The sequence below is a fragment of the Anoplopoma fimbria genome, chromosome 4, assembly GCF_027596085.1.
Source record: "Anoplopoma fimbria isolate UVic2021 breed Golden Eagle Sablefish chromosome 4, Afim_UVic_2022, whole genome shotgun sequence".
NCBI classification, from domain to species: domain Eukaryota; kingdom Metazoa; phylum Chordata; class Actinopteri; order Perciformes; family Anoplopomatidae; genus Anoplopoma; species Anoplopoma fimbria.
In genome coordinates, this window is record NC_072452.1 from 15,546,922 (window position 1) to 15,574,474 (window position 27,553).

Genomic DNA, 27,553 nt, shown 5'->3' on the forward strand with positions numbered 1-27,553 from the left:
TCCCAAAAATGTCAAGTGTTATATATAGTAATACTGATGGGCCAAAAAGAATTGTAGTCATTTTTAAGTACTTGCAACTATAAATAAATCAGATACTGGGGATCCCAAATATTGACCCTGACGTGATTTGAACACGCACCCTTCTGATCTGGAGTCAGACGCGCTACCGTTGCGCCACAGAGTCTTACAAATCCTACATCCCAAAAAAGTCAAGGCAAGAGGCCGGACACCGATAAATAGTTTAAAAAATTTGTTGTCAGTTTAATGTCCATTTTTGAGTTCTTGCAACTATAAATTTGTGTTTATTGTTAGTCCAATCATTTCATTATCTAGTAAAACAGAGGCCATTTCACAGTTTTTGAGGTGAGGGAATCTCCAGACTTTGATGAAAAACACTATCCTGAATGACCATCATATGTAAATCAGATACTCAGATCCCAAATACTGACCCTGACGTGATTTGAACACGCAACCTTCTGATCTGGAGTCAGACGCGCTACCGTTGCGCCACAGAGTCTTAGAAATCCTACATCCCAAAAATGTCAAGGTTGGAGGCAGGACACTGATAAATATAAAAAAGGAATTGTAGTCATTTTTAAGTACTTGCAACTATAAATTTGTGTTTATTGTTACTCCAATGATTTGATCATCAAGTAAATGAAAGGCCATTTTACAGTTCTTGAGGTGAAGGATTCTCCAAACTTTGTTGAAAGACACTATCCTGACCACCATCTGTAAATCAGATACTGGGGATCCCAAATATTGACCCTGACGTGATTTGAACACGCACCCTTCTGATCTGGAGTCAGACGCGCTACCGTTGCGCCACAGAGTCTTACAAATCCTACATCCCAAAAAAATTCAAGGCAAGAGGCCGGACACCGATAAATAGTTTAAAAAATTTGTTGTCAGTTTAATGTCCATTTTTGAGTTCTTGCAACTATAAATTTGTGTTTATTGTTAGTCCTAGTAAAACAGAGGCCATTTCACAGTTTTTGAGGTGAGGGAATCTCCAGACTTTGATGAAAAACACTATCCTGAATGACCATCATATGTAAATCAGATACTCAGATCCCAAATACTGACCCTGACGTGATTTGAACACGCAACCTTCTGATCTGGAGTCAGACGCGCTACCGTTGCGCCACAGAGTCTTAGAAATCCTACATCCCAAAAATGTCAAGGTTGGAGGCAGGACACTGATAAATATAAAAAAGGAATTGTAGTCATTTTTAAGTACTTGCAACTATAAATTTGTGTTTATTGTTACTCCAATGATTTGATCATCAAGTAAATGAAAGGCCATTTTACAGTTCTTGAGGTGAAGGATTCTCCAAACTTTGTTGAAAGACACTATCCTGACCACCATCTGTAAATCAGATACTGGGGATCCCAAATATTGACCCTGACGTGATTTGAACACGCACCCTTCTGATCTGGAGTCAGACGCGTACCGTTGCGCCACAGAGTCTTACAAATCCTACATCCCAAAAAAGTCAAGGCAAGAGGCCGGACACCGATAAATAGTTTAAAAAATTTGTTGTCAGTTTAATGTCCATTTTTGAGTTCTTGCAACTATAAATTTGTGTTTATTGTTAGTCCAATCATTTCATTATCTAGTAAAACAGAGGCCATTTCACAGTTTTTGAGGTGAGGGAATCTCCAGACTTTGATGAAAAACACTATCCTGAATGACCATCATATGTAAATCAGATACTCAGATCCCAAATACTGACCCTGACGTGATTTGAACACGCAACCTTCTGATCTGGAGTCAGACGCGCTACCGTTGCGCCACAGAGTCTTAGAAATCCTACATCCCAAAAATGTCAAGGTTGGAGGCAGGACACTGATAAATATAAAAAAGGAATTGTAGTCATTTTTAAGTACTTGCAACTATAAATTTGTGTTTATTGTTACTCCAATGATTTGATCATCAAGTAAATGAAAGGCCATTTTACAGTTCTTGAGGTGAAGGATTCTCCAAACTTTGTTGAAAGACACTATCCTGACCACCATCTGTAAATCAGATACTGGGGATCCCAAATATTGACCCTGACGTGATTTGAACACGCACCCTTCTGATCTGGAGTCAGACGCGCTACCGTTGCGCCACAGAGTCTTACAAATCCTACATCCCAAAAAAGTCAAGGCAAGAGGCCGGACACCGATAAATAGTTTAAAAAATTTGTTGTCAGTTTAATGTCCATTTTTGAGTTCTTGCAACTATAAATTTGTGTTTATTGTTAGTCCAATCATTTCATTATCTAGTAAAACAGAGGCCATTTCACAGTTTTTGAGGTGAGGGAATCTCCAGACTTTGATGAAAAACACTATCCTGAATGACCATCATATGTAAATCAGATACTCAGATCCCAAATACTGACCCTGACGTGATTTGAACACGCAACCTTCTGATCTGGAGTCAGACGCGCTACCGTTGCGCCACAGAGTCTTAGAAATCCTACATCCCAAAAATGTCAAGGTTGGAGGCAGGACACTGATAAATATAAAAAAGGAATTGTAGTCATTTTTAAGTACTTGCAACTATAAATTTGTGTTTATTGTTACTCCAATGATTTGATCATCAAGTAAATGAAAGGCCATTTTACAGTTCTTGAGGTGAAGGATTCTCCAAACTTTGTTGAAAGACACTATCCTGACCACCATCTGTAAATCAGATACTGGGGATCCCAAATATTGACCCTGACGTGATTTGAACACGCACCCTTCTGATCTGGAGTCAGACGCGCTACCGTTGCGCCACAGAGTCTTACAAATCCTACATCCCAAAAAAGTCAAGGCAAGAGGCCGGACACCGATAAATAGTTTAAAAAATTTGTTGTCAGTTTAATGTCCATTTTTGAGTTCTTGCAACTATAAATTTGTGTTTATTGTTAGTCCAATCATTTCATTATCTAGTAAAACAGAGGCCATTTCACAGTTTTTGAGGTGAGGGAATCTCCAGACTTTGATGAAAAACACTATCCTGAATGACCATCATATGTAAATCAGATACTCAGATCCCAAATACTGACCCTGACGTGATTTGAACACGCAACCTTCTGATCTGGAGTCAGACGCGCTACCGTTGCGCCACAGAGTCTTAGAAATCCTACATCCCAAAAATGTCAAGGTTGGAGGCAGGACACTGATAAATATAAAAAAGGAATTGTAGTCATTTTTAAGTACTTGCAACTATAAATTTGTGTTTATTGTTACTCCAATGATTTGATCATCAAGTAAATGAAAGGCCATTTTACAGTTCTTGAGGTGAAGGATTCTCCAAACTTTGTTGAAAGACACTATCCTGACCACCATCTGTAAATCAGATACTGGGGATCCCAAATATTGACCCTGACGTGATTTGAACACGCACCCTTCTGATCTGGAGTCAGACGCGCTACCGTTGCGCCACAGAGTCTTACAAATCCTACATCCCAAAAAAGTCAAGGCAAGAGGCCGGACACCGATAAATAGTTTAAAAAATTTGTTGTCAGTTTAATGTCCATTTTTGAGTTCTTGCAACTATAAATTTGTGTTTATTGTTAGTCCAATCATTTCATTATCTAGTAAAACAGAGGCCATTTCACAGTTTTTGAGGTGAGGGAATCTCCAGACTTTGATGAAAAACACTATCCTGAATGACCATCATATGTAAATCAGATACTCAGATCCCAAATACTGACCCTGACGTGATTTGAACACGCAACCTTCTGATCTGGAGTCAGACGCGCTACCGTTGCGCCACAGAGTCTTAGAAATCCTACATCCCAAAAATGTCAAGGTTGGAGGCAGGACACTGATAAATATAAAAAAGGAATTGTAGTCATTTTTAAGTACTTGCAACTATAAATTTGTGTTTATTGTTACTCCAATGATTTGATCATCAAGTAAATGAAAGGCCATTTTACAGTTCTTGAGGTGAAGGATTCTCCAAACTTTGTTGAAAGACACTATCCTGACCACCATCTGTAAATCAGATACTGGGGATCCCAAATATTGACCCTGACGTGATTTGAACACGCAACCTTCTGATCTGGAGTCAGACGCGCTACCGTTGCGCCACAGAGTCTTACAAATCCTACATCCCAAAAAAGTCAAGGCAAGAGGCCGGACACCGATAAATAGTTTAAAAAATTTGTTGTCAGTTTAATGTCCATTTTTGAGTTCTTGCAACTATAAATTTGTGTTTATTGTTAGTCCAATCATTTCATTATCTAGTAAAACAGAGGCCATTTCACAGTTTTTGAGGTGAGGGAATCTCCAGACTTTGATGAAAAACACTATCCTGAATGACCATCATATGTAAATCAGATACTCAGATCCCAAATACTGACCCTGACGTGATTTGAACACGCAACCTTCTGATCTGGAGTCAGACGCGCTACCGTTGCGCCACAGAGTCTTAGAAATCCTACATCCCAAAAATGTCAAGGTTGGAGGCAGGACACTGATAAATATAAAAAAGGAATTGTAGTCATTTTTAAGTACTTGCAACTATAAATTTGTGTTTATTGTTACTCCAATGATTTGATCATCAAGTAAATGAAAGGCCATTTTACAGTTCTTGAGGTGAAGGATTCTCCAAACTTTGTTGAAAGACACTATCCTGACCACCATCTGTAAATCAGATACTGGGGATCCCAAATATTGACCCTGACGTGATTTGAACACGCACCCTTCTGATCTGGAGTCAGACGCGCTACCGTTGCGCCACAGAGTCTTACAAATCCTACATCCCAAAAAAGTCAAGGCAAGAGGCCGGACACCGATAAATAGTTTAAAAAATTTGTTGTCAGTTTAATGTCCATTTTTGAGTTCTTGCAACTATAAATTTGTGTTTATTGTTAGTCCAATCATTTCATTATCTAGTAAAACAGAGGCCATTTCACAGTTTTTGAGGTGAGGGAATCTCCAGACTTTGATGAAAAACACTATCCTGAATGACCATCATATGTAAATCAGATACTCAGATCCCAAATACTGACCCTGACGTGATTTGAACACGCAACCTTCTGATCTGGAGTCAGACGCGCTACCGTTGCGCCACAGAGTCTTAGAAATCCTACATCCCAAAAATGTCAAGGTTGGAGGCAGGACACTGATAAATATAAAAAAGGAATTGTAGTCATTTTTAAGTACTTGCAACTATAAATTTGTGTTTATTGTTACTCCAATGATTTGATCATCAAGTAAATGAAAGGCCATTTTACAGTTCTTGAGGTGAAGGATTCTCCAAACTTTGTTGAAAGACACTATCCTGACCACCATCTGTAAATCAGATACTGGGGATCCCAAATATTGACCCTGACGTGATTTGAACACGCAACCTTCTGATCTGGAGTCAGACGCGCTACCGTTGCGCCACAGAGTCTTACAAATCCTACATCCCAAAAAAGTCAAGGCAAGAGGCCGGACACCGATAAATAGTTTAAAAAATTTGTTGTCAGTTTAATGTCCATTTTTGAGTTCTTGCAACTATAAATTTGTGTTTATTGTTAGTCCAATCATTTCATTATCTAGTAAAACAGAGGCCATTTCACAGTTTTTGAGGTGAGGAATCTCCAGACTTTGATGAAAAACACTATCCTGAATGACCATCATATGTAAATCAGATACTCAGATCCCAAATACTGACCCTGACGTGATTTGAACACGCAACCTTCTGATCTGGAGTCAGACGCGCTACCGTTGCGCCACAGAGTCTTAGAAATCCTACATCCCAAAAATGTCAAGGTTGGAGGCAGGACACTGATAAATATAAAAAAGGAATTGTAGTCATTTTTAAGTACTTGCAACTATAAATTTGTGTTTATTGTTACTCCAATGATTTGATCATCAAGTAAATGAAAGGCCATTTTACAGTTCTTGAGGTGAAGGATTCTCCAAACTTTGTTGAAAGACACTATCCTGACCACCATCTGTAAATCAGATACTGGGGATCCCAAATATTGACCCTGACGTGATTTGAACACGCAACCTTCTGATCTGGAGTCAGACGCGCTACCGTTGCGCCACAGAGTCTTACAAATCCTACATCCCAAAAAAGTCAAGGCAAGAGGCCGGACACCGATAAATAGTTTAAAAAATTTGTTGTCAGTTTAATGTCCATTTTTGAGTTCTTGCAACTATAAATTTGTGTTTATTGTTAGTCCAATCATTTCATTATCTAGTAAAACAGAGGCCATTTCACAGTTTTTGAGGTGAGGGAATCTCCAGACTTTGATGAAAAACACTATCCTGAATGACCATCATATGTAAATCAGATACTCAGATCCCAAATACTGACCCTGACGTGATTTGAACACGCAACCTTCTGATCTGGAGTCAGACGCGCTACCGTTGCGCCACAGAGTCTTAGAAATCCTACATCCCAAAAATGTCAAGGTTGGAGGCAGGACACTGATAAATATAAAAAAGGAATTGTAGTCATTTTTAAGTACTTGCAACTATAAATTTGTGTTTATTGTTACTCCAATGATTTGATCATCAAGTAAATGAAAGGCCATTTTACAGTTCTTGAGGTGAAGGATTCTCCAAACTTTGTTGAAAGACACTATCCTGACCACCATCTGTAAATCAGATACTCAGATCCCAAATACTGACCCTGACGTGATTTGAACACGCAACCTTCTGATCTGGAGTCAGACGCGCTACCGTTGCGCCACAGAGTCTTACAAATCCTACATCCCAAAAAAGTCAAGGCAAGAGGCCGGACACCGATAAATAGTTTAAAAAATTTGTTGTCAGTTTAATGTCCATTTTTGAGTTCTTGCAACTATAAATTTGTGTTTATTGTTAGTCCAATCATTTCATTATCTAGTAAAACAGAGGCCATTTCACAGTTTTTGAGGTGAGGGAATCTCCAGACTTTGATGAAAAACACTATCCTGAATGACCATCATATGTAAATCAGATACTCAGATCCCAAATACTGACCCTGACGTGATTTGAACACGCAACCTTCTGATCTGGAGTCAGACGCGCTACCGTTGCGCCACAGAGTCTTAGAAATCCTACATCCCAAAAATGTCAAGGTTGGAGGCAGGACACTGATAAATATAAAAAAGGAATTGTAGTCATTTTTAAGTACTTGCAACTATAAATTTGTGTTTATTGTTACTCCAATGATTTGATCATCAAGTAAATGAAAGGCCATTTTACAGTTCTTGAGGTGAAGGATTCTCCAAACTTTGTTGAAAGACACTATCCTGACCACCATCTGTAAATCAGATACTGGATCCCAAATATTGACCCTGACGTGATTTGAACACGCACCCTTCTGATCTGGAGTCAGACGCGCTACCGTTGCGCCACAGAGTCTTACAAATCCTACATCCCAAAAAAGTCAAGGCAAGAGGCCGGACACCGATAAATAGTTTAAAAAATTTGTTGTCAGTTTAATGTCCATTTTTGAGTTCTTGCAACTATAAATTTGTGTTTATTGTTAGTCCAATCATTTCATTATCTAGTAAAACAGAGGCCATTTCACAGTTTTTGAGGTGAGGGAATCTCCAGACTTTGATGAAAAACACTATCCTGAATGACCATCATATGTAAATCAGATACTCAGATCCCAAATACTGACCCTGACGTGATTTGAACACGCAACCTTCTGATCTGGAGTCAGACGCGCTACCGTTGCGCCACAGAGTCTTAGAAATCCTACATCCCAAAAATGTCAAGGTTGGAGGCAGGACACTGATAAATATAAAAAAGGAATTGTAGTCATTTTTAAGTACTTGCAACTATAAATTTGTGTTTATTGTTACTCCAATGATTTGATCATCAAGTAAATGAAAGGCCATTTTACAGTTCTTGAGGTGAAGGATTCTCCAAACTTTGTTGAAAGACACTATCCTGACCACCATCTGTAAATCAGATACTCAGATCCCAAATACTGACCCTGACGTGATTTGAACACGCAACCTTCTGATCTGGAGTCAGACGCGCTACCGTTGCGCCACAGAGTCTTACAAATCCTACATCCCAAAAAAGTCAAGGCAAGAGGCCGGACACCGATAAATAGTTTAAAAAATTTGTTGTCAGTTTAATGTCCATTTTTGAGTTCTTGCAACTATAAATTTGTGTTTATTGTTGGTACAATCATTTCATTATCTAGCATATCAGAGGCCATTTTACAGTTCTTGAGGTGAAGGATTCTCCAAACTTTGTTGAAAGACACTATCCTGACCACCATCTGTAAATCAGATACTCAGATCCCAAATACTGACCCTGACGTGATTTGAACACGCACCCTTCTGATCTGGAGTCAGACGCGCTACCGTTGCGCCACAGAGTCTTACAAATCCTACATCCCAAAAAAGTCAAGGCAAGAGGCCGGACACCGATAAATAGTTTAAAAAATTTGTTGTCAGTTTAATGTCCATTTTTGAGTTCTTGCAACTATAAATTTGTGTTTATTGTTAGTCCAATCATTTCATTATCTAGTAAAACAGAGGCCATTTCACAGTTTTTGAGGTGAGGGAATCTCCAGACTTTGATGAAAAACACTATCCTGAATGACCATCATATGTAAATCAGATACTCAGATCCCAAATACTGACCCTGACGTGATTTGAACACGCAACCTTCTGATCTGGAGTCAGACGCGCTACCGTTGCGCCACAGAGTCTTAGAAATCCTACATCCCAAAAATGTCAAGGTTGGAGGCAGGACACTGATAAATATAAAAAAGGAATTGTAGTCATTTTTAAGTACTTGCAACTATAAATTTGTGTTTATTGTTACTCCAATGATTTGATCATCAAGTAAATGAAAGGCCATTTTACAGTTCTTGAGGTGAAGGATTCTCCAAACTTTGTTGAAAGACACTATCCTGACCACCATCTGTAAATCAGATACTCAGATCCCAAATACTGACCCTGACGTGATTTGAACACGCAACCTTCTGATCTGGAGTCAGACGCGCTACCGTTGCGCCACAGAGTCTTACAAATCCTACATCCCAAAAAAGTCAAGGCAAGAGGCCGGACACCGATAAATAGTTTAAAAAATTTGTTGTCAGTTTAATGTCCATTTTTGAGTTCTTGCAACTATAAATTTGTGTTTATTGTTGGTACAATCATTTCATTATCTAGCATATCAGAGGCCATTTTACAGTTCTCAGGTGAAGGATTCTCAAACTTTGTTGAAAGACAAACCTGACCACCATCTGTAAATCAGATACTCAGATCCCAAATAAAACTTTCACAGACCCAGACTTTGATGAAAAACACTATCCTGAATGACCATCATATGTAAATCAGATACACCCAAATACTGACCCTGAATTTGAACCGCAACCTTCTGATCTGGAGTCAGACGCGCTACCGTTGCGCCACAGAGTCTTAGAAATCCTACATCCCAAAAATGTCAAGGTTGGAGGCAGGACACTGATAAATATAAAAAAGGAATTGTAGTCATTTTTAAGTACTTGCAACTATAAATTTGTGTTTATTGTTACTCCAATCATTTGATTATCAAGTAAATGAAAGGCCATTTTACAGTTCTTGAGGTGAAGGATTCTCCAAACTTTGTTGAAAGACACTATCCTGACCACCATCTGTAAATCAGATACTGGGGATCCCAAATATTGACCCTGACGTGATTTGAACACGCAACCTTCTGATCTGGAGTCAGACGCGCTACCGTTGCGCCACAGAGTCTTACAAATCCTACATCCCAAAAAAGTCAAGGCAAGAGGCCGGACACCGATAAATAGTTTAAAAAAAATTGTCGTCTGTTTAATGTCCATTTTTGAGTTCTTGCAACTATAAATTTGTGTTTATTGTTGGTACAATCATTTCATTATCTAGCATATCAGAGGCCATTTTACAGTTCTTGAGGTGAAGGATTCTCCAAACTTTGTTGAAAGACAAACCTGACCACCATCTGTAAATCAGATACTCAGATCCCAAATACTGACCCTGACGTGATTTGAACACGCAACCTTCTGATCTGGAGTCAGACGCGCTACCGTTGCGCCACAGAGTCTTACAAATCCTACATCCCAAGGAATTAATGGCAAGAGGCTGGACACTGATGAATATGAAAAAAAAATTGTCGTCTGTTTAATGTCCATTTTTGAGTTCTTCCAAATATAAATTTGTGTTTATTGTTAGTCCAATCATTTCATTATCTAGTAAAACACAGGACATTTCACAGTTTTTGAGGTGAGGGAATCTCCAGACTTTGATGAAAAACACTATCCTGAATGACCATCATATGTAAATCAGATACTCAGATCCCAAATACTGACCCTGACGTGATTTGAACACGCACCCTTCTGATCTGGAGTCAGACGCGCTACCGTTGCGCCACAGAGTCTTAGAAATCCTACATCCCAAAAATGTCAAGGTTGGAGGCAGGACACTGATAAATATAAAAAAGGAATTGTAGTCATTTTTAAGTACTTGCAACTATAAATTTGTGTTTATTGTTACTCCAATGATTTGATCATCAAGTAAATGAAAGGCCATTTTACAGTTCTTGAGGTGAAGGATTCTCCAAACTTTGTTGAAAGACACTATCCTGACCACCATCTGTAAATCAGATACTCAGATCCCAAATATTGACCCTGACGTGATTTGAACACGCACCCTTCTGATCTGGAGTCAGACGCGCTACCGTTGCGCCACAGAGTCTTACAAATCCTACATCCCAAAAAAGTCAAGGCAAGAGGCCGGACACCGATAAATAGTTTAAAAAAATTGTCGTCTGTTTAATGTCCATTTTTGAGTTCTTGCAACTATAAATTTGTGTTTATTGTTAGTCCAATCATTTCATTATCTAGTAAAACAGAGGCCATTTCACAGTTTTTGAGGTGAGGGAATCTCCAGACTTTGATGAAAAACACTATCCTGAATGACCATCATATGTAAATCAGATACTCAGATCCCAAATACTGACCCTGACGTGATTTGAACACGCAACCTTCTGATCTGGAGTCAGACGCGCTACCGTTGCGCCACAGAGTCTTAGAAATCCTACATCCCAAAAATGTCAAGGTTGGAGGCAGGACACTGATAAATATAAAAAAGGAATTGTAGTCATTTTTAAGTACTTGCAACTATAAATTTGTGTTTATTGTTACTCCAATGATTTGATCATCAAGTAAATGAAAGGCCATTTTACAGTTCTTGAGGTGAAGGATTCTCCAAACTTTGTTGAAAGACACTATCCTGACCACCATCTGTAAATCAGATACTGGGGATCCCAAATATTGACCCTGACGTGATTTGAACACGCAACCTTCTGATCTGGAGTCAGACGCGCTACCGTTGCGCCACAGAGTCTTACAAATCCTACATCCCAAAAAAGTCAAGGCAAGAGGCCGGACACCGATAAATAGTTTAAAAAATTTGTTGTCAGTTTAATGTCCATTTTTGAGTTCTTGCAACTATAAATTTGTGTTTATTGTTGGTACAATCATTTCATTATCTAGCATATCAGAGGCCATTTTACAGTTCTTGAGGTGAAGGATTCTCCAAACTTTGTTGAAAGACACTATCCTGACCACCATCTGTAAATCAGATACTCAGATCCCAAATACTGACCCTGACGTGATTTGAACACGCAACCTTCTGATCTGGAGTCAGACGCGCTACCGTTGCGCCACAGAGTCTTACAAATCCTACATCCCAAAAAATTCAAGGCAAGAGGCCGGACACTGATAAATATTTAAAAAAAAATTGTTGTCAGTTTAATGTCCATTTTTGAGTTCTTGCAACTATAAATTTGTGTTTATTGTTGGTACAATCATTTCATTATCTAGTATATCAGAGGCCATTTTACAGTTCTTGAGGTGAAGGATTCTCCAAACTTTGTTGAAAGACACTATCCTGACCACCATCTGTAAATCAGATACTCAGATCCCAAATATTGACCCTGACGTGATTTGAACACGCAACCTTCTGATCTGGAGTCAGACGCGCTACCGTTGCGCCACAGAGTCTTACAAATCCTACATCCCAAAAATTCAAGGCAAGAGGCCGGACACCGATAAATAGTTTAAAAAAATTGTCGTCTGTTTAATGTCCATTTTTGAGTTCTTCCAAATATAAATTTGTGTTTATTGTTAGTCCAATCATTTCATTATCTAGTAAAACAGAGGCCATTTCACAGTTTTTGAGGTGAGGGAATCTCCAGACTTTGATGAAAAACACTATCCTGAATGACCATCATATGTAAATCAGATACTCAGATCCCAAATACTGACCCTGACGTGATTTGAACACGCAACCTTCTGATCTGGAGTCAGACGCGCTACCGTTGCGCCACAGAGTCTTAGAAATCCTACATCCCAAAAATGTCAAGGTTGGAGGCAGGACACTGATAAATATAAAAAAGGAATTGTAGTCATTTTTAAGTACTTGCAACTATAAATTTGTGTTTATTGTTACTCCAATCATTTGATTATCAAGTAAATGAAAGGCCATTTTACAGTTCTTGAGGTGAAGGATTCTCCAAACTTTGTTGAAAGACACTATCCTGACCACCATCTGTAAATCAGATACTCAGATCCCAAATACTGACCCTGACGTGATTTGAACACGCAACCTTCTGATCTGGAGTCAGACGCGCTACCGTTGCGCCACAGAGTCTTACAAATCCTACATCCCAAAAAAGTCAAGGCAAGAGGCCGGACACCGATAAATAGTTTAAAAAATTTGTTGTCAGTTTAATGTCCATTTTTGAGTTCTTGCAACTATAAATTTGTGTTTATTGTTGGTACAATCATTTCATTATCTAGCATATCAGAGGCCATTTTACAGTTCTTGAGGTGAAGGATTCTCCAAACTTTGTTGAAAGACAAACCTGACCACCATCTGTAAATCAGATACTCAGATCCCAAATACTGACCCTGACGTGATTTGAACACGCACCCTTCTGATCTGGAGTCAGACGCGCTACCGTTGCGCCACAGAGTCTTACAAATCCTACATCCCAAGGAATTAATGGCAAGAGGCCGGACGCTGATGAATATGAAAAAAAAATTGTCGTCTGTTTAATGTCCATTTTTGAGTTCTTCCAAATATAAATTTGTGTTTATTGTTAGTCCAATCATTTCATTATCTAGTAAAACAGAGGCCATTTCACAGTTTTTGAGGTGAGGGAATCTCCAGACTTTGATGAAAAACACTATCCTGAATGACCATCATATGTAAATCAGATACTCAGATCCCAAATACTGACCCTGACGTGATTTGAACACGCAACCTTCTGATCTGGAGTCAGACGCGCTACCGTTGCGCCACAGAGTCTTAGAAATCCTACATCCCAAAAATGTCAAGGTTGGAGGCAGGACACTGATAAATATAAAAAAGGAATTGTAGTCATTTTTAAGTACTTGCAACTATAAATTTGTGTTTATTGTTACTCCAATGATTTGATCATCAAGTAAATGAAAGGCCATTTTACAGTTCTTGAGGTGAAGGATTCTCCAAACTTTGTTGAAAGACACTATCCTGACCACCATCTGTAAATCAGATACTCAGATCCCAAATACTGACCCTGACGTGATTTGAACACGCAACCTTCTGATCTGGAGTCAGACGCGCTACCGTTGCGCCACAGAGTCTTACAAATCCTACATCCCAAAAAAGTCAAGGCAAGAGGCCGGACACCGATAAATAGTTTAAAAAATTTGTTGTCAGTTTAATGTCCATTTTTGAGTTCTTGCAACTATAAATTTGTGTTTATTGTTGGTACAATCATTTCATTATCTAGCATATCAGAGGCCATTTTACAGTTCTTGAGGTGAAGGATTCTCCAAACTTTGTTGAAAGACAAACCTGACCACCATCTGTAAATCAGATACTCAGATCCCAAATACTGACCCTGACGTGATTTGAACACGCACCCTTCTGATCTGGAGTCAGACGCGCTACCGTTGCGCCACAGAGTCTTACAAATCCTACATCCCAAGGAATTAATGGCAAGAGGCCGGACGCTGATGAATATGAAAAAAAAAAATTGTCGTCTGTTTAATGTCCATTTTTGAGTTCTTCCAAATATAAATTTGTGTTTATTGTTAGTCCAATCATTTCATTATCTAGTAAAACAGAGGCCATTTCACAGTTTTTGAGGTGAGGGAATCTCCAGACTTTGATGAAAAACACTATCCTGAATGACCATCATATGTAAATCAGATACTCAGATCCCAAATACTGACCCTGACGTGATTTGAACACGCAACCTTCTGATCTGGAGTCAGACGCGCTACCGTTGCGCCACAGAGTCTTAGAAATCCTACATCCCAAAAATGTCAAGGTTGGAGGCAGGACACTGATAAATATAAAAAAGGAATTGTAGTCATTTTTAAGTACTTGCAACTATAAATTTGTGTTTATTGTTACTCCAATGATTTGATCATCAAGTAAATGAAAGGCCATTTTACAGTTCTTGAGGTGAAGGATTCTCCAAACTTTGTTGAAAGACACTATCCTGACCACCATCTGTAAATCAGATACTCAGATCCCAAATACTGACCCTGACGTGATTTGACACGCACCCTTCTGATCTGGAGTCAGACGCGCTACCGTTGCGCCACAGAGTCTTACAAATCCTACATCCCAAAAAAGTAATGGCAAGAGGCCGGACATGAATAAATGAAAAAAAATTTGTTGTCTGTTTAATGTCCATTTTTGAGTTCTTCCAAATATAAATTTGTGTTTATTGTTAGTCCAATCATTTCATTATCTAGTAAAACAGAGGCCATTTCACAGTTTTTGAGGTGAGGGAATCTCCAGACTTTGATGAAAAACACTATCCTGAATGACCATCATATGTAAATCAGATACTCAGATCCCAAATACTGACCCTGACGTGATTTGAACACGCAACCTTCTGATCTGGAGTCAGACGCGCTACCGTTGCGCCACAGAGTCTTAGAAATCCTACATCCCAAAAATGTCAAGGTTGGAGGCAGGACACTGATAAATATAAAAAAGGAATTGTAGTCATTTTTAAGTACTTGCAACTATAAATTTGTGTTTATTGTTACTCCAATGATTTGATCATCAAGTAAATGAAAGGCCATTTTACAGTTCTTGAGGTGAAGGATTCTCCAAACTTTGTTGAAAGACACTATCCTGACCACCATCTGTAAATCAGATACTCAGATCCCAAATACTGACCCTGACGTGATTTGAACACGCAACCTTCTGATCTGGAGTCAGACGCGCTACCGTTGCGCCACAGAGTCTTACAAATCCTACATCCCAAAAAAGTCAAGGCAAGAGGCCGGACACCGATAAATAGTTTAAAAAATTTGTTGTCAGTTTAATGTCCATTTTTGAGTTCTTGCAACTATAAATTTGTGTTTATTGTTGGTACAATCATTTCATTATCTAGTATATCAGAGGCCATTTTACAGTTCTTGAGGTGAAGGATTCTCCAAACTTTGTTGAAAGACAAACCTGACCACCATCTGTAAATCAGATACTCAGATCCCAAATACTGACCCTGACGTGATTTGAACACGCAACCTTCTGATCTGGAGTCAGACGCGCTACCGTTGCGCCACAGAGTCTTACAAATCCTACATCCCAAAAAATTCATGGCAAGAGGCCGGACGCTGATGAATATGAAAAAAAGATTGTTGTCTGTTTAATGTCCATTTTTGAGTTCTTGCAAATATAAATTTGTGTTTATTGTTAGTCCAATCATTTCATTATCTAGTAAAACAGAGGCCATTTCACAGTTTTTGAGGTGAAGGAATCTCCAAACTTTGTTGAAAAACACTATCCTGAATGACCACCATCTGTAAATCAGATACTCAGATCCCAAATACTGACCCTGACGTGATTTGAACACGCAACCTTCTGATCTGGAGTCAGACGCGCTACCGTTGCGCCACAGAGTCTTACAAATCCTACATCCCAAAAAAGTCAAGGCAAGAGGCCGGACACCGATAAATAGTTTAAAAAATTTGTTGTCAGTTTAATGTCCATTTTTGAGTTCTTGCAACTATAAATTTGTGTTTATTGTTACTCCAATCATTTATTATCTAGCATATCAGAGGCCATTTTACAGTTCTTGAGGTGAAGGATTCTCCAAACTTTGTTGAAAGACACTATCCTGACCACCATCTGTAAATCAGATACTCAGATCCCAAATACTGACCCTGACGTGATTTGAACACGCACCCTTCTGATCTGGAGTCAGACGCGCTACCGTTGCGCCACAGAGTCTTACAAATCCTACATCCCAAAAATTAATGGCAAGAGGCCGGACACTGATGAATATGAAAAAAAATTGTCGTCTGTTTAATGTCCATTTTTGAGTTCTTCCAAATATAAATTTGTGTTTATTGTTAGTCCAATCATTTCATTATCTAATAAAACAGAGGCCATTTGACAGTTTTTGAGGTGAGGGAATCTCCAGACTTTGATGAAAAACACTATCCTGAATGACCATCATATGTAAATCAGATACTCAGATCCCAAATACTGACCCTGACGTGATTTGAACACGCAACCTTCTGATCTGGAGTCAGACGCGCTACCGTTGCGCCACAGAGTCTTAGAAATCCTACATCCCAAAAATGTCAAGGTTGGAGGCAGGACACTGATAAATATAAAAAAGGAATTGTAGTCATTTTTAAGTACTTGCAACTATAAATTTGTGTTTATTGTTACTCCAATGATTTGATCATCAAGTAAATGAAAGGCCATTTTACAGTTCTTGAGGTGAAGGATTCTCCAAACTTTGTTGAAAGACACTATCCTGACCACCATCTGTAAATCAGATACTCAGATCCCAAATACTGACCCTGACGTGATTTGAACACGCAACCTTCTGATCTGGAGTCAGACGCGCTACCGTTGCGCCACAGAGTCTTACAAATCCTACATCCCAAAAATGTCAAGGTTGGAGGCAGGACACTGATAAATATAAAAAAGGAATTGTAGTCATTTTTAAGTACTTGCAACTATAAATTTGTGTTTATTGTTACTCCAATCATTTGATCATCAAGTAAATGAAAGGCCATTTTACAGTTCTTGAGGTGAAGGATTCTCCAAACTTTGTTGAAAGACACTATCCTGACCACCATCTGTAAATCAGATACTCAGATCCCAAATACTGACCCTGACGTGATTTGAACACGCAACCTTCTGATCTGGAGTCAGACGCGCTACCGTTGCGCCACAGAGTCTTACAAATCCTACATCCCAAAAAAGTCAAGGCAAGAGGCCGGACACCGATAAATAGTTTAAAAAATTTGTTGTCAGTTTAATGTCCATTTTTGAGTTCTTGCAACTATAAATTTGTGTTTATTGTTGGTACAATCATTTCATTATCTAGCATATCAGAGGCCATTTTACAGTTCTTGAGGTGAAGGATTCTCCAAACTTTGTTGAAAGACAAACCTGACCACCATCTGTAAATCAGATACTGGGGATCCCAAATACTGACCCTGACGTGATTTGAACACGCACCCTTCTGATCTGGAGTCAGACGCGCTACCGTTGCGCCACAGAGTCTTACAAATCCTACACCCCAAGGAATTAATGGCAAGAGGCTGGACACTGATGAATATGAAAAAAATTGTCGTCTGTTTAATGTCCATTTTTGAGTTCTTCCAAATATAAATTTGTGTTTATTGTTAGTCCAATCATTTCATTATCTAGTAAAACAGAGGCCATTTCACAGTTTTTGAGGTGAGGGAATCTCCAGACTTTGATGAAAAACACTATCCTGAATGACCATCATATGTAAATCAGATACTCAGATCCCAAATACTGACCCTGACGTGATTTGAACACGCAACCTTCTGATCTGGAGTCAGACGCGCTACCGTTGCGCCACAGAGTCTTAGAAATCCTACATCCCAAAAATGTCAAGGTTGGAGGCAGGACACTGATAAATATAAAAAAGGAATTGTAGTCATTTTTAAGTACTTGCAACTATAAATTTGTGTTTATTGTTACTCCAATGATTTGATCATCAAGTAAATGAAAGGCCATTTTACAGTTCTTGAGGTGAAGATTCTCCAAACTTTGTTGAAAGACACTATCCTGACCACCATCTGTAAATCAGATACTCAGATCCCAAATACTGACCCTGACGTGATTTGAACACGCAACCTTCTGATCTGGAGTCAGACGCGCTACCGTTGCGCCACAGAGTCTTACAAATCCTACATCCCAAGGAATTAATGGCAAGAGGCCGGACGCTGATGAATATGAAAAAAAGATTGTCGTCTGTTTAATGTCCATTTTTGAGTTCTTCCAAATATAAATTTGTGTTTATTGTTAGTCCAATCATTTCATTATCTAGTAAAACAGAGGCCATTTCACAGTTTTTGAGGTGAGGGAATCTCCAGACTTTGATGAAAAACACTATCCTGAATGACCATCATATGTAAATCAGATACTCAGATCCCAAATACTGACCCTGACGTGATTTGAACACGCAACCTTCTGATCTGGAGTCAGACGCGCTACCGTTGCGCCACAGAGTCTTAGAAATCCTACATCCCAAAAATGCAAGGTTGGAGGCAGGACACTGATAAATATAAAAAAGGAATTGTAGTCATTTTTAAGTACTTGCAACTATAAATTTGTGTTTATTGTTACTCCAATGATTTGATCATCAAGTAAATGAAAGGCCATTTTACAGTTCTTGAGGTGAAGGATTCTCCAAACTTTGTTGAAAGACAAACCTGACCACCATCTGTAAATCAGATACTCAGATCCCAAATACTGACCCTGACGTGATTTGAACACGCAACCTTCTGATCTGGAGTCAGACGCGCTACCGTTGCGCCACAGAGTCTTACAAATCCTACATCCCAAAAAAGTCAAGGCAAGAGGCCGGACACTGATAAATATTTAAAAAAAAATTGTTGTCAGTTTAATGTCCATTTTTGAGTTCTTGCAACTATAAATTTGTGTTTATTGTTACCATTATCTAGTAAATCAAAGGCCATTTTACAGTTCTTGAGGTGAAGGATTCTCCAAACTTTGTTGAAAGACAATCCTGAACCATCTGTAAATCAGATACTCAGATCCCAAATACTGACCCTGACGTGATTTGAACACGCAACCTTCTGATCTGGAGTCAGACGCGCTACCGTTGCGCCACAGAGTCTTACAAATCCTACATCCCAAAAATGTCAAGGCAAGAGGCAGGACACTGATAAATATAAAAAAATTTGTTGTCTGTTTAATGTCATTTTTGAGTTCTTGCAACTATAAATTTGTGTTTATTGTTACTCCAATCATTTCATTATCTAGTAAATGAGAGGCCATTTTACAGTTCTTGAGGTGAAGGATTCTCCAAACTTTGTTGAAAACACTATCCTGAATGACCATCATCTGTAAATCAGATACTCAGATCCCAAATACTGACCCTGACGTGATTTGAACACGCAACCTTCTGATCTGGAGTCAGACGCGCTACCGTTGCGCCACAGAGTCTTAGAAATCCTACATCCCAAAAATGTCAAGGTTGGAGGCAGGACACTGATAAATATAAAAAAGGAATTGTAGTCATTTTTAAGTACTTGCAACTATAAATTTGTGTTTATTGTTACTCCAATGATTTGATCATCAAGTAAATGAAAGGCCATTTTACAGTTCTTGAGGTGAAGGATTCTCCAAACTTTGTTGAAAGACACTATCCTGACCACCATCTGTAAATCAGATACTCAGATCCCAAATACTGACCCTGACGTGATTTGAACACGCAACCTTCTGATCTGGAGTCAGACGCGCTACCGTTGCGCCACAGAGTCTTACAAATCCTACATCCCAAAAAAGTCAAGGCAAGAGGCCGGACACCGATAAATAGTTTAAAAAATTTGTTGTCAGTTTAATGTCCATTTTTGAGTTCTTGCAACTATAAATTTGTGTTTATTGTTGGTACAATCATTTCATTATCTAGCATATCAGAGGCCATTTTACAGTTCTTGAGGTGAAGGATTCTCCAAACTTTGTTGAAAGACAAACCTGACCACCATCTGTAAATCAGATACTCAGATCCCAAATACTGACCCTGACGTGATTTGAACACGCACCCTTCTGATCTGGAGTCAGACGCGCTACCGTTGCGCCACAGAGTCTTACAAATCCTACATCCCAAGGAATTAATGGCAAGAGGCCGGACGCTGATGAATATGAAAAAAAAATTGTCGTCTGTTTAATGTCCATTTTTGAGTTCTTCCAAATATAAATTTGTGTTTATTGTTAGTCCAATCATTTCATTATCTAGTAAAACAGAGGCCATTTCACAGTTTTTGAGGTGAGGGAATCTCCAGACTTTGATGAAAAACACTATCCTGAATGACCATCATATGTAAATCAGATACTCAGATCCCAAATACTGACCCTGACGTGATTTGAACACGCAACCTTCTGATCTGGAGTCAGACGCGCTACCGTTGCGCCACAGAGTCTTAGAAATCCTACATCCCAAAAATGTCAAGGTTGGAGGCAGGACACTGATAAATATAAAAAAGGAATTGTAGTCATTTTTAAGTACTTGCAACTATAAATTTGTGTTTATTGTTACTCCAATGATTTGATCATCAAGTAAATGAAAGGCCATTTTACAGTTCTTGAGGTGAAGGATTCTCCAAACTTTGTTGAAAGACACTATCCTGACCACCATCTGTAAATCAGATACTCAGATCCCAAATACTGACCCTGACGTGATTTGAACACGCAACCTTCTGATCTGGAGTCAGACGCGCTACCGTTGCGCCACAGAGTCTTACAAATACTACAACCCAAAAAAGTCAAGGCAAGAGGCCGGACACCGATAAATAGTTTAAAAAATTTGTTGTCAGTTTAATGTCCATTTTTGAGTTCTTGCAACTATAAATTTGTGTTTATTGTTGGTACAATCATTTCATTATCTAGCATATCAGAGGCCATTTTACAGTTCTTGAGGTGAAGGATTCTCCAAACTTTGTTGAAAGACAAACCTGACCACCATCTGTAAATCAGATACTCAGATCCCAAATACTGACCCTGACGTGATTTGAACACGCACCCTTCTGATCTGGAGTCAGACGCGCTACCGTTGCGCCACAGAGTCTTACAAATCCTACATCCCAAGGAATTAATGGCAAGAGGCCGGACGCTGATGAATATGAAAAAAAAATTGTCGTCTGTTTAATGTCCATTTTTGAGTTCTTCCAAATATAAATTTGTGTTTATTGTTAGTCCAATCATTTCATTATCTAGTAAAACAGAGGCCATTTCACAGTTTTTGAGGTGAGGGAATCTCCAGACTTTGATGAAAAACACTATCCTGAATGACCATCATATGTAAATCAGATACTCAGATCCCAAATACTGACCCTGACGTGATTTGAACACGCAACCTTCTGATCTGGAGTCAGACGCGCTACCGTTGCGCCACAGAGTCTTAGAAATCCTACATCCCAAAAATGTCAAGGTTGGAGGCAGGACACTGATAAATATAAAAAAGGAATTGTAGTCATTTTTAAGTACTTGCAACTATAAATTTGTGTTTATTGTTACTCCAATGATTTGATCATCAAGTAAATGAAAGGCCATTTTACAGTTCTTGAGGTGAAGGATTCTCCAAACTTTGTTGAAAGACACTATCCTGACCACCATCTGTAAATCAGATACTCAGATCCCAAATACTGACCCTGACGTGATTTGAACACGCAACCTTCTGATCTGGAGTCAGACGCGCTACCGTTGCGCCACAGAGTCTTACAAATCCTACATCCCAAAAAAGTCAAGGCAAGAGGCCGGACACCGATAAATAGTTTAAAAAATTTGTTGTCAGTTTAATGTCCATTTTTGAGTTCTTGCAACTATAAATTTGTGTTTATTGTTGGTACAATCATTTCATTATCTAGCATATCAGAGGCCATTTTACAGTTCTTGAGGTGAAGGATTCTCCAAACTTTGTTGAAAGACAAACCTGACCACCATCTGTAAATCAGATACTCAGATCCCAAATACTGACCCTGACGTGATTTGAACACGCACCCTTCTGATCTGGAGTCAGACGCTACCGTTGCGCCACAGAGTCTTACAAATCCTACACCCCAAGGAATTAATGGCAAGAGGCTGGACACTGATGAATATGAAAAAAAAAATTGTCGTCTGTTTAATGTCCATTTTTGAGTTCTTCCAAATATAAATTTGTGTTTATTGTTAGTCCAATCATTTCATTATCTAGTAAAACAGAGGCCATTTCACAGTTTTTGAGGTGAGGGAATCTCCAGACTTTGATGAAAAACACTATCCTGAATGACCATCATATGTAAATCAGATACTCAGATCCCAAATACTGACCCTGACGTGATTTGAACACGCAACCTTCTGATCTGGAGTCAGACGCGCTACCGTTGCGCCACAGAGTCTTAGAAATCCTACATCCCAAAAATGTCAAGGTTGGAGGCAGGACACTGATAAATATAAAAAAGGAATTGTAGTCATTTTTAAGTACTTGCAACTATAAATTTGTGTTTATTGTTACTCCAATGATTTGATCATCAAGTAAATGAGGCCATTTTACAGTTCTTGAGGTGAAGGATTCTCCAAACTTTGTTGAAAGACACTATCCTGACCACCATCTGTAAATCAGATACTCAGATCCCAAATACTGACCCTGACGTGATTTGAACACGCAACCTTCTGATCTGGAGTCAGACGCGCTACCGTTGCGCCACAGAGTCTTACAAATCCTACATCCCAAAAAAGTCAAGGCAAGAGGCCGGACACCGATAAATAGTTTAAAAAATTTGTTGTCAGTTTAATGTCCATTTTTGAGTTCTTGCAACTATAAATTTGTGTTTATTGTTGGTACAATCATTTCATTATCTAGCATATCAGAGGCCATTTTACAGTTCTTGAGGTGAAGGATTCTCCAAACTTTGTTGAAAGACAAACCTGACCACCATCTGTAAATCAGATACTCAGATCCCAAATACTGACCCTGACGTGATTTGAACACGCACCCTTCTGATCTGGAGTCAGACGCGCTACCGTTGCGCCACAGAGTCTTACAAATCCTACATCCCAAGGAATTAATGGCAAGAGGCCGGACGCTGATGAATATGAAAAAAAAATTGTCGTCTGTTTAATGTCCATTTTTGAGTTCTTCCAAATATAAATTTGTGTTTATTGTTAGTCCAATCATTTCATTATCTAGTAAAACAGAGGCCATTTCACAGTTTTTGAGGTGAGGGAATCTCCAGACTTTGATGAAAAACACTATCCTGAATGACCATCATATGTAAATCAGATACTCAGATCCCAAATACTGACCCTGACGTGATTTGAACACGCAACCTTCTGATCTGGAGTCAGACGCGCTACCGTTGCGCCACAGAGTCTTAGAAATCCTACATCCCAAAAATGTCAAGGTTGGAGGCAGGACACTGATAAATATAAAAAAGGAATTGTAGTCATTTTTAAGTACTTGCAACTATAAATTTGTGTTTATTGTTACTCCAATGATTTGATCATCAAGTAAATGAAAGGCCATTTTACAGTTCTTGAGGTGAGGATTCTCCAAACTTTGTTGAAAGACACTATCCTGACCACCATCTGTAAATCAGATACTCAGATCCCAAATACTGACCCTGACGTGATTTGAACACGCAACCTTCTGATCTGGAGTCAGACGCGCTACCGTTGCGCCACAGAGTCTTACAAATCCTACATCCCAAAAAAGTCAAGGCAAGAGGCCGGACACCGATAAATAGTTTAAAAAATTTGTTGTCAGTTTAATGTCCATTTTTGAGTTCTTGCAACTATAAATTTGTGTTTATTGTTGGTACAATCATTTCATTATCTAGCATATCAGAGGCCATTTTACAGTTCTTGAGGTGAAGGATTCTCCAAACTTTGTTGAAAGACAAACCTGACCACCATCTGTAAATCAGATACTCAGATCCCAAATACTGACCCTGACGTGATTTGAACACGCACCCTTCTGATCTGGAGTCAGACGCGCTACCGTTGCGCCACAGAGTCTTACAAATCCTACATCCCAAGGAATTAATGGCAAGAGGCCGGACGCTGATGAATATGAAAAAAAAATTGTCGTCTGTTTAATGTCCATTTTTGAGTTCTTCCAAATATAAATTTGTGTTTATTGTTAGTCCAATCATTTCATTATCTAGTAAAACAGAGGCCATTTCACAGTTTTTGAGGTGAGGGAATCTCCAGACTTTGATGAAAAACACTATCCTGAATGACCATCATATGTAAATCAGATACTCAGATCCCAAATACTGACCCTGACGTGATTTGAACACGCAACCTTCTGATCTGGAGTCAGACGCGCTACCGTTGCGCCACAGAGTCTTAGAAATCCTACATCCCAAAAATGTCAAGGTTGGAGGCAGGACACTGATAAATATAAAAAAGGAATTGTAGTCATTTTTAAGTACTTGCAACTATAAATTTGTGTTTATTGTTACTCCAATGATTTGATCATCAAGTAAATGAAAGGCCATTTTACAGTTCTTGAGGTGAAGGATTCTCCAAACTTTGTTGAAAGACACTATCCTGACCACCATCTGTAAATCAGATACTCAGATCCCAAATACTGACCCTGACGTGATTTGAACACGCAACCTTCTGATCTGGAGTCAGACGCGCTACCGTTGCGCCACAGAGTCTTACAAATCCTACATCCCAAAAAAGTCAAGGCAAGAGGCCGGACACCGATAAATAGTTTAAAAAATTTGTTGTCAGTTTAATGTCCATTTTTGAGTTCTTGCAACTATAAATTTGTGTTTATTGTTGGTACAATCATTTCATTATCTAGCATATCAGAGGCCATTTTACAGTTCTTGAGGTGAAGGATTCTCCAAACTTTGTTGAAAGACAAACCTGACCACCATCTGTAAATCAGATACTCAGATCCCAAATACTGACCCTGACGTGATTTGAACACGCACCCTTCTGATCTGGAGTCAGACGCGCTACCGTTGCGCCACAGAGTCTTACAAATCCTACATCCCAAGGAATTAATGGCAAGAGGCCGGACGCTGTGAATATGAAAAAAAAATTGTCGTCTGTTTAATGTCCATTTTTGAGTTCTTCCAAATATAAATTTGTGTTTATTGTTAGTCCAATCATTTCATTATCTAGTAAAACAGAGGCCATTTCACAGTTTTTGAGGTGAGGGAATCTCCAGACTTTGATGAAAAACACTATCCTGAATGACCATCATATGTAAATCAGATACTCAGATCCCAAATACTGACCCTGACGTGATTTGAACACGCAACCTTCTGATCTGGAGTCAGACGCGCTACCGTTGCGCCACAGAGTCTTAGAAATCCTACATCCCAAAAATGTCAAGGTTGGAGGCAGGACACTGATAAATATAAAAAAGGAATTGTAGTCATTTTTAAGTACTTGCAACTATAAATTTGTGTTTATTGTTACTCCAATGATTTGATCATCAAGTAAATGAAAGGCCATTTTACAGTTCTTGAGGTGAAGGATTCTCCAAACTTTGTTGAAAGACACTATCCTGACCACCATCTGTAAATCAGATACTCAGATCCCAAATACTGACCCTGACGTGATTTGAACACGCAACCTTCTGATCTGGAGTCAGACGCGCTACCGTTGCGCCACAGAGTCTTACAAATACTACATCCCAAAAAAGTCAAGGCAAGAGGCCGGACACCGATAAATAGTTTAAAAAATTTGTTGTCAGTTTAATGTCCATTTTTGAGTTCTTGCAACTATAAATTTGTGTTTATTGTTGGTACAATCATTTCATTATCTAGCATATCAGAGGCCATTTTACAGTTCTTGAGGTGAAGGATTCTCCAAACTTTGTTGAAAGACAAACCTGACCACCATCTGTAAATCAGATACTCAGATCCCAAATACTGACCCTGACGTGATTTGAACACGCACCCTTCTGATCTGGAGTCAGACGCGCTACCGTTGCGCCACAGAGTCTTACAAATCCTACATCCCAAGGAATTAATGGCAAGAGGCCGGACGCTGATGAATATGAAAAAAAAATTGTCGTCTGTTTAATGTCCATTTTTGAGTTCTTCCAAATATAAATTTGTGTTTATTGTTAGTCCAATCATTTCATTATCTAGTAAAACAGAGGCCATTTCACAGTTTTTGAGGTGAGGGAATCTCCAGACTTTGATGAAAAACACTATCCTGAATGACCATCATATGTAAATCAGATACTCAGATCCCAAATACTGACCCTGACGTGATTTGAACACGCAACCTTCTGATCTGGAGTCAGACGCGCTACCGTTGCGCCACAGAGTCTTAGAAATCCTACATCCCAAAAATGTCAAGGTTGGAGGCAGGACACTGATAAATATAAAAAAGGAATTGTAGTCATTTTTAAGTACTTGCAACTATAAATTTGTGTTTATTGTTACTCCAATGATTTGATTATCAAGTAAATGAAAGGCCATTTTACAGTTCTTGAGGTGAAGGATTCTCCAAACTTTGTTGAAAGACACTATCCTGACCACCATCTGTAAATCAGATACTCAGATCCCAAATACTGACCCTGACGTGATTTGAACACGCAACCTTCTGATCTGGAGTCAGACGCGCTACCGTTGCGCCACAGAGTCTTACAAATCCTACATCCCAAAAATTCAAGGCAAGAGGCCGGACACCGATAAATAGTTTAAAAAATTTGTTGTCAGTTTAATGTCCATTTTTGAGTTCTTGCAAATATAAATTTGTGTTTATTGTTGGTGCAATCATTTCATTATCTAGCATATCAGAGGCCATTTTACAGTTCTTGAGGTGAAGGATTCTCCAAACTTTGTTGAAAGACACTATCCTGACCACCATCTGTAAATCAGATACTCAGATCCCAAATACTGACCCTGACGTGATTTGAACACGCAACCTTCTGATCTGGAGTCAGACGCGCTACCGTTGCGCCACAGAGTCTTACAAATCCTACATCCCAAAAATGTCAAGGTTGGAGGCAGGACACTGATAAATATAAAAAAAAAATTGTAGTCATTTTTAAGTACTTGCAACTATAAATTTGTGTTTATTGTTACTCCAATCATTTGATTATCAAGTAAATGAAAGGCCATTTTACAGTTCTTGAGGTGAAGGATTCTCCAAACTTTGTTGAAAGACACTATCCTGACCACCATCTGTAAATCAGATACTCAGATCCCAAATACTGACCCTGACGTGATTTGAACACGCAACCTTCTGATCTGGAGTCAGACGCGCTACCGTTGCGCCACAGAGTCTTAGAAATCCTACATCCCAAAAATGTCAAGGTTGGAGGCAGGACACTGATAAATATAAAAAAGGAATTGTAGTCATTTTTAAGTACTTGCAACTATAAATTTGTGTTTATTGTTACTCCAATGATTTGATCATCAAGTAAATGAAAGGCCATTTTACAGTTCTTGAGGTGAAGGATTCTCCAAACTTTGTTGAAAGACACTATCCTGACCACCATCTGTAAATCAGATACTCAGATCCCAAATACTGACCCTGACGTGATTTGAACACGCAACCTTGATCTGGAGTCAGACGCGCTACCGTTGCGCCACAGAGTCTTACAAATCTAC

General features: G+C 39.0%; 1 protein-coding gene and 82 non-coding genes across 83 annotated transcripts in view; 1 reads left to right on the forward strand and 82 right to left on the reverse strand.

The window, feature by feature from the left end:
* fermt3b (FERM domain containing kindlin 3b) overlaps positions 1–27,553 on the forward strand; it is a 46,717-nt gene that overhangs the window by 4,258 nt on the left and 14,906 nt on the right. The window lies entirely within an intron of this gene.
* trnaw-cca (transfer RNA tryptophan (anticodon CCA)) lies at positions 113–184 on the reverse strand. Its single transcript has one exon. It is a non-coding gene; the product is annotated as a tRNA-Trp (tRNA).
* trnaw-cca (transfer RNA tryptophan (anticodon CCA)) lies at positions 446–517 on the reverse strand. Its single transcript has one exon. It is a non-coding gene; the product is annotated as a tRNA-Trp (tRNA).
* trnaw-cca (transfer RNA tryptophan (anticodon CCA)) lies at positions 764–835 on the reverse strand. The gene has a single exon. It is a non-coding gene; the product is annotated as a tRNA-Trp (tRNA).
* trnaw-cca (transfer RNA tryptophan (anticodon CCA)) lies at positions 1,083–1,154 on the reverse strand. The gene has a single exon. It is a non-coding gene; the product is annotated as a tRNA-Trp (tRNA).
* Positions 1,401–1,471, reverse strand: trnaw-cca (transfer RNA tryptophan (anticodon CCA)). Its single transcript has one exon. It is a non-coding gene; the product is annotated as a tRNA-Trp (tRNA).
* trnaw-cca (transfer RNA tryptophan (anticodon CCA)) lies at positions 1,733–1,804 on the reverse strand. Its single transcript has one exon. It is a non-coding gene; the product is annotated as a tRNA-Trp (tRNA).
* Positions 2,051–2,122, reverse strand: trnaw-cca (transfer RNA tryptophan (anticodon CCA)). Its single transcript has one exon. It is a non-coding gene; the product is annotated as a tRNA-Trp (tRNA).
* Positions 2,384–2,455, reverse strand: trnaw-cca (transfer RNA tryptophan (anticodon CCA)). The gene has a single exon. It is a non-coding gene; the product is annotated as a tRNA-Trp (tRNA).
* trnaw-cca (transfer RNA tryptophan (anticodon CCA)) lies at positions 2,702–2,773 on the reverse strand. The gene has a single exon. It is a non-coding gene; the product is annotated as a tRNA-Trp (tRNA).
* Positions 3,035–3,106, reverse strand: trnaw-cca (transfer RNA tryptophan (anticodon CCA)). The gene has a single exon. It is a non-coding gene; the product is annotated as a tRNA-Trp (tRNA).
* On the reverse strand, positions 3,353–3,424 carry trnaw-cca (transfer RNA tryptophan (anticodon CCA)). Its single transcript has one exon. It is a non-coding gene; the product is annotated as a tRNA-Trp (tRNA).
* Positions 3,686–3,757, reverse strand: trnaw-cca (transfer RNA tryptophan (anticodon CCA)). Its single transcript has one exon. It is a non-coding gene; the product is annotated as a tRNA-Trp (tRNA).
* On the reverse strand, positions 4,004–4,075 carry trnaw-cca (transfer RNA tryptophan (anticodon CCA)). The gene has a single exon. It is a non-coding gene; the product is annotated as a tRNA-Trp (tRNA).
* trnaw-cca (transfer RNA tryptophan (anticodon CCA)) lies at positions 4,337–4,408 on the reverse strand. Its single transcript has one exon. It is a non-coding gene; the product is annotated as a tRNA-Trp (tRNA).
* trnaw-cca (transfer RNA tryptophan (anticodon CCA)) lies at positions 4,655–4,726 on the reverse strand. Its single transcript has one exon. It is a non-coding gene; the product is annotated as a tRNA-Trp (tRNA).
* Positions 4,988–5,059, reverse strand: trnaw-cca (transfer RNA tryptophan (anticodon CCA)). Its single transcript has one exon. It is a non-coding gene; the product is annotated as a tRNA-Trp (tRNA).
* On the reverse strand, positions 5,306–5,377 carry trnaw-cca (transfer RNA tryptophan (anticodon CCA)). Its single transcript has one exon. It is a non-coding gene; the product is annotated as a tRNA-Trp (tRNA).
* trnaw-cca (transfer RNA tryptophan (anticodon CCA)) lies at positions 5,638–5,709 on the reverse strand. The gene has a single exon. It is a non-coding gene; the product is annotated as a tRNA-Trp (tRNA).
* trnaw-cca (transfer RNA tryptophan (anticodon CCA)) lies at positions 5,956–6,027 on the reverse strand. The gene has a single exon. It is a non-coding gene; the product is annotated as a tRNA-Trp (tRNA).
* On the reverse strand, positions 6,289–6,360 carry trnaw-cca (transfer RNA tryptophan (anticodon CCA)). The gene has a single exon. It is a non-coding gene; the product is annotated as a tRNA-Trp (tRNA).
* On the reverse strand, positions 6,606–6,677 carry trnaw-cca (transfer RNA tryptophan (anticodon CCA)). The gene has a single exon. It is a non-coding gene; the product is annotated as a tRNA-Trp (tRNA).
* trnaw-cca (transfer RNA tryptophan (anticodon CCA)) lies at positions 6,939–7,010 on the reverse strand. The gene has a single exon. It is a non-coding gene; the product is annotated as a tRNA-Trp (tRNA).
* trnaw-cca (transfer RNA tryptophan (anticodon CCA)) lies at positions 7,255–7,326 on the reverse strand. The gene has a single exon. It is a non-coding gene; the product is annotated as a tRNA-Trp (tRNA).
* trnaw-cca (transfer RNA tryptophan (anticodon CCA)) lies at positions 7,588–7,659 on the reverse strand. Its single transcript has one exon. It is a non-coding gene; the product is annotated as a tRNA-Trp (tRNA).
* trnaw-cca (transfer RNA tryptophan (anticodon CCA)) lies at positions 7,905–7,976 on the reverse strand. Its single transcript has one exon. It is a non-coding gene; the product is annotated as a tRNA-Trp (tRNA).
* Positions 8,234–8,305, reverse strand: trnaw-cca (transfer RNA tryptophan (anticodon CCA)). The gene has a single exon. It is a non-coding gene; the product is annotated as a tRNA-Trp (tRNA).
* trnaw-cca (transfer RNA tryptophan (anticodon CCA)) lies at positions 8,567–8,638 on the reverse strand. The gene has a single exon. It is a non-coding gene; the product is annotated as a tRNA-Trp (tRNA).
* Positions 8,884–8,955, reverse strand: trnaw-cca (transfer RNA tryptophan (anticodon CCA)). Its single transcript has one exon. It is a non-coding gene; the product is annotated as a tRNA-Trp (tRNA).
* On the reverse strand, positions 9,600–9,671 carry trnaw-cca (transfer RNA tryptophan (anticodon CCA)). The gene has a single exon. It is a non-coding gene; the product is annotated as a tRNA-Trp (tRNA).
* Positions 9,928–9,999, reverse strand: trnaw-cca (transfer RNA tryptophan (anticodon CCA)). Its single transcript has one exon. It is a non-coding gene; the product is annotated as a tRNA-Trp (tRNA).
* Positions 10,261–10,332, reverse strand: trnaw-cca (transfer RNA tryptophan (anticodon CCA)). The gene has a single exon. It is a non-coding gene; the product is annotated as a tRNA-Trp (tRNA).
* Positions 10,578–10,649, reverse strand: trnaw-cca (transfer RNA tryptophan (anticodon CCA)). Its single transcript has one exon. It is a non-coding gene; the product is annotated as a tRNA-Trp (tRNA).
* trnaw-cca (transfer RNA tryptophan (anticodon CCA)) lies at positions 10,911–10,982 on the reverse strand. Its single transcript has one exon. It is a non-coding gene; the product is annotated as a tRNA-Trp (tRNA).
* On the reverse strand, positions 11,229–11,300 carry trnaw-cca (transfer RNA tryptophan (anticodon CCA)). The gene has a single exon. It is a non-coding gene; the product is annotated as a tRNA-Trp (tRNA).
* trnaw-cca (transfer RNA tryptophan (anticodon CCA)) lies at positions 11,558–11,629 on the reverse strand. Its single transcript has one exon. It is a non-coding gene; the product is annotated as a tRNA-Trp (tRNA).
* On the reverse strand, positions 11,888–11,959 carry trnaw-cca (transfer RNA tryptophan (anticodon CCA)). The gene has a single exon. It is a non-coding gene; the product is annotated as a tRNA-Trp (tRNA).
* Positions 12,220–12,291, reverse strand: trnaw-cca (transfer RNA tryptophan (anticodon CCA)). The gene has a single exon. It is a non-coding gene; the product is annotated as a tRNA-Trp (tRNA).
* trnaw-cca (transfer RNA tryptophan (anticodon CCA)) lies at positions 12,537–12,608 on the reverse strand. The gene has a single exon. It is a non-coding gene; the product is annotated as a tRNA-Trp (tRNA).
* trnaw-cca (transfer RNA tryptophan (anticodon CCA)) lies at positions 12,864–12,935 on the reverse strand. Its single transcript has one exon. It is a non-coding gene; the product is annotated as a tRNA-Trp (tRNA).
* On the reverse strand, positions 13,197–13,268 carry trnaw-cca (transfer RNA tryptophan (anticodon CCA)). Its single transcript has one exon. It is a non-coding gene; the product is annotated as a tRNA-Trp (tRNA).
* Positions 13,514–13,585, reverse strand: trnaw-cca (transfer RNA tryptophan (anticodon CCA)). The gene has a single exon. It is a non-coding gene; the product is annotated as a tRNA-Trp (tRNA).
* trnaw-cca (transfer RNA tryptophan (anticodon CCA)) lies at positions 13,841–13,912 on the reverse strand. Its single transcript has one exon. It is a non-coding gene; the product is annotated as a tRNA-Trp (tRNA).
* trnaw-cca (transfer RNA tryptophan (anticodon CCA)) lies at positions 14,176–14,247 on the reverse strand. Its single transcript has one exon. It is a non-coding gene; the product is annotated as a tRNA-Trp (tRNA).
* Positions 14,493–14,563, reverse strand: trnaw-cca (transfer RNA tryptophan (anticodon CCA)). Its single transcript has one exon. It is a non-coding gene; the product is annotated as a tRNA-Trp (tRNA).
* Positions 14,823–14,894, reverse strand: trnaw-cca (transfer RNA tryptophan (anticodon CCA)). The gene has a single exon. It is a non-coding gene; the product is annotated as a tRNA-Trp (tRNA).
* Positions 15,140–15,211, reverse strand: trnaw-cca (transfer RNA tryptophan (anticodon CCA)). Its single transcript has one exon. It is a non-coding gene; the product is annotated as a tRNA-Trp (tRNA).
* On the reverse strand, positions 15,467–15,538 carry trnaw-cca (transfer RNA tryptophan (anticodon CCA)). The gene has a single exon. It is a non-coding gene; the product is annotated as a tRNA-Trp (tRNA).
* trnaw-cca (transfer RNA tryptophan (anticodon CCA)) lies at positions 15,800–15,871 on the reverse strand. The gene has a single exon. It is a non-coding gene; the product is annotated as a tRNA-Trp (tRNA).
* Positions 16,128–16,199, reverse strand: trnaw-cca (transfer RNA tryptophan (anticodon CCA)). The gene has a single exon. It is a non-coding gene; the product is annotated as a tRNA-Trp (tRNA).
* Positions 16,459–16,530, reverse strand: trnaw-cca (transfer RNA tryptophan (anticodon CCA)). The gene has a single exon. It is a non-coding gene; the product is annotated as a tRNA-Trp (tRNA).
* On the reverse strand, positions 16,776–16,847 carry trnaw-cca (transfer RNA tryptophan (anticodon CCA)). The gene has a single exon. It is a non-coding gene; the product is annotated as a tRNA-Trp (tRNA).
* Positions 17,093–17,164, reverse strand: trnaw-cca (transfer RNA tryptophan (anticodon CCA)). Its single transcript has one exon. It is a non-coding gene; the product is annotated as a tRNA-Trp (tRNA).
* On the reverse strand, positions 17,421–17,492 carry trnaw-cca (transfer RNA tryptophan (anticodon CCA)). The gene has a single exon. It is a non-coding gene; the product is annotated as a tRNA-Trp (tRNA).
* On the reverse strand, positions 17,752–17,823 carry trnaw-cca (transfer RNA tryptophan (anticodon CCA)). Its single transcript has one exon. It is a non-coding gene; the product is annotated as a tRNA-Trp (tRNA).
* trnaw-cca (transfer RNA tryptophan (anticodon CCA)) lies at positions 18,068–18,139 on the reverse strand. The gene has a single exon. It is a non-coding gene; the product is annotated as a tRNA-Trp (tRNA).
* trnaw-cca (transfer RNA tryptophan (anticodon CCA)) lies at positions 18,401–18,472 on the reverse strand. Its single transcript has one exon. It is a non-coding gene; the product is annotated as a tRNA-Trp (tRNA).
* Positions 18,715–18,786, reverse strand: trnaw-cca (transfer RNA tryptophan (anticodon CCA)). The gene has a single exon. It is a non-coding gene; the product is annotated as a tRNA-Trp (tRNA).
* On the reverse strand, positions 19,030–19,101 carry trnaw-cca (transfer RNA tryptophan (anticodon CCA)). The gene has a single exon. It is a non-coding gene; the product is annotated as a tRNA-Trp (tRNA).
* On the reverse strand, positions 19,359–19,430 carry trnaw-cca (transfer RNA tryptophan (anticodon CCA)). Its single transcript has one exon. It is a non-coding gene; the product is annotated as a tRNA-Trp (tRNA).
* Positions 19,676–19,747, reverse strand: trnaw-cca (transfer RNA tryptophan (anticodon CCA)). The gene has a single exon. It is a non-coding gene; the product is annotated as a tRNA-Trp (tRNA).
* trnaw-cca (transfer RNA tryptophan (anticodon CCA)) lies at positions 20,003–20,074 on the reverse strand. The gene has a single exon. It is a non-coding gene; the product is annotated as a tRNA-Trp (tRNA).
* trnaw-cca (transfer RNA tryptophan (anticodon CCA)) lies at positions 20,336–20,407 on the reverse strand. Its single transcript has one exon. It is a non-coding gene; the product is annotated as a tRNA-Trp (tRNA).
* trnaw-cca (transfer RNA tryptophan (anticodon CCA)) lies at positions 20,653–20,724 on the reverse strand. Its single transcript has one exon. It is a non-coding gene; the product is annotated as a tRNA-Trp (tRNA).
* trnaw-cca (transfer RNA tryptophan (anticodon CCA)) lies at positions 20,980–21,051 on the reverse strand. The gene has a single exon. It is a non-coding gene; the product is annotated as a tRNA-Trp (tRNA).
* Positions 21,313–21,384, reverse strand: trnaw-cca (transfer RNA tryptophan (anticodon CCA)). The gene has a single exon. It is a non-coding gene; the product is annotated as a tRNA-Trp (tRNA).
* On the reverse strand, positions 21,630–21,701 carry trnaw-cca (transfer RNA tryptophan (anticodon CCA)). The gene has a single exon. It is a non-coding gene; the product is annotated as a tRNA-Trp (tRNA).
* trnaw-cca (transfer RNA tryptophan (anticodon CCA)) lies at positions 22,289–22,360 on the reverse strand. The gene has a single exon. It is a non-coding gene; the product is annotated as a tRNA-Trp (tRNA).
* On the reverse strand, positions 22,604–22,675 carry trnaw-cca (transfer RNA tryptophan (anticodon CCA)). Its single transcript has one exon. It is a non-coding gene; the product is annotated as a tRNA-Trp (tRNA).
* On the reverse strand, positions 22,931–23,002 carry trnaw-cca (transfer RNA tryptophan (anticodon CCA)). The gene has a single exon. It is a non-coding gene; the product is annotated as a tRNA-Trp (tRNA).
* trnaw-cca (transfer RNA tryptophan (anticodon CCA)) lies at positions 23,264–23,335 on the reverse strand. Its single transcript has one exon. It is a non-coding gene; the product is annotated as a tRNA-Trp (tRNA).
* trnaw-cca (transfer RNA tryptophan (anticodon CCA)) lies at positions 23,580–23,651 on the reverse strand. The gene has a single exon. It is a non-coding gene; the product is annotated as a tRNA-Trp (tRNA).
* On the reverse strand, positions 23,907–23,978 carry trnaw-cca (transfer RNA tryptophan (anticodon CCA)). Its single transcript has one exon. It is a non-coding gene; the product is annotated as a tRNA-Trp (tRNA).
* trnaw-cca (transfer RNA tryptophan (anticodon CCA)) lies at positions 24,240–24,311 on the reverse strand. The gene has a single exon. It is a non-coding gene; the product is annotated as a tRNA-Trp (tRNA).
* On the reverse strand, positions 24,557–24,628 carry trnaw-cca (transfer RNA tryptophan (anticodon CCA)). The gene has a single exon. It is a non-coding gene; the product is annotated as a tRNA-Trp (tRNA).
* trnaw-cca (transfer RNA tryptophan (anticodon CCA)) lies at positions 24,884–24,955 on the reverse strand. Its single transcript has one exon. It is a non-coding gene; the product is annotated as a tRNA-Trp (tRNA).
* Positions 25,216–25,287, reverse strand: trnaw-cca (transfer RNA tryptophan (anticodon CCA)). Its single transcript has one exon. It is a non-coding gene; the product is annotated as a tRNA-Trp (tRNA).
* On the reverse strand, positions 25,533–25,604 carry trnaw-cca (transfer RNA tryptophan (anticodon CCA)). The gene has a single exon. It is a non-coding gene; the product is annotated as a tRNA-Trp (tRNA).
* Positions 25,860–25,931, reverse strand: trnaw-cca (transfer RNA tryptophan (anticodon CCA)). The gene has a single exon. It is a non-coding gene; the product is annotated as a tRNA-Trp (tRNA).
* Positions 26,193–26,264, reverse strand: trnaw-cca (transfer RNA tryptophan (anticodon CCA)). Its single transcript has one exon. It is a non-coding gene; the product is annotated as a tRNA-Trp (tRNA).
* Positions 26,510–26,581, reverse strand: trnaw-cca (transfer RNA tryptophan (anticodon CCA)). The gene has a single exon. It is a non-coding gene; the product is annotated as a tRNA-Trp (tRNA).
* On the reverse strand, positions 26,838–26,909 carry trnaw-cca (transfer RNA tryptophan (anticodon CCA)). Its single transcript has one exon. It is a non-coding gene; the product is annotated as a tRNA-Trp (tRNA).
* Positions 27,155–27,226, reverse strand: trnaw-cca (transfer RNA tryptophan (anticodon CCA)). The gene has a single exon. It is a non-coding gene; the product is annotated as a tRNA-Trp (tRNA).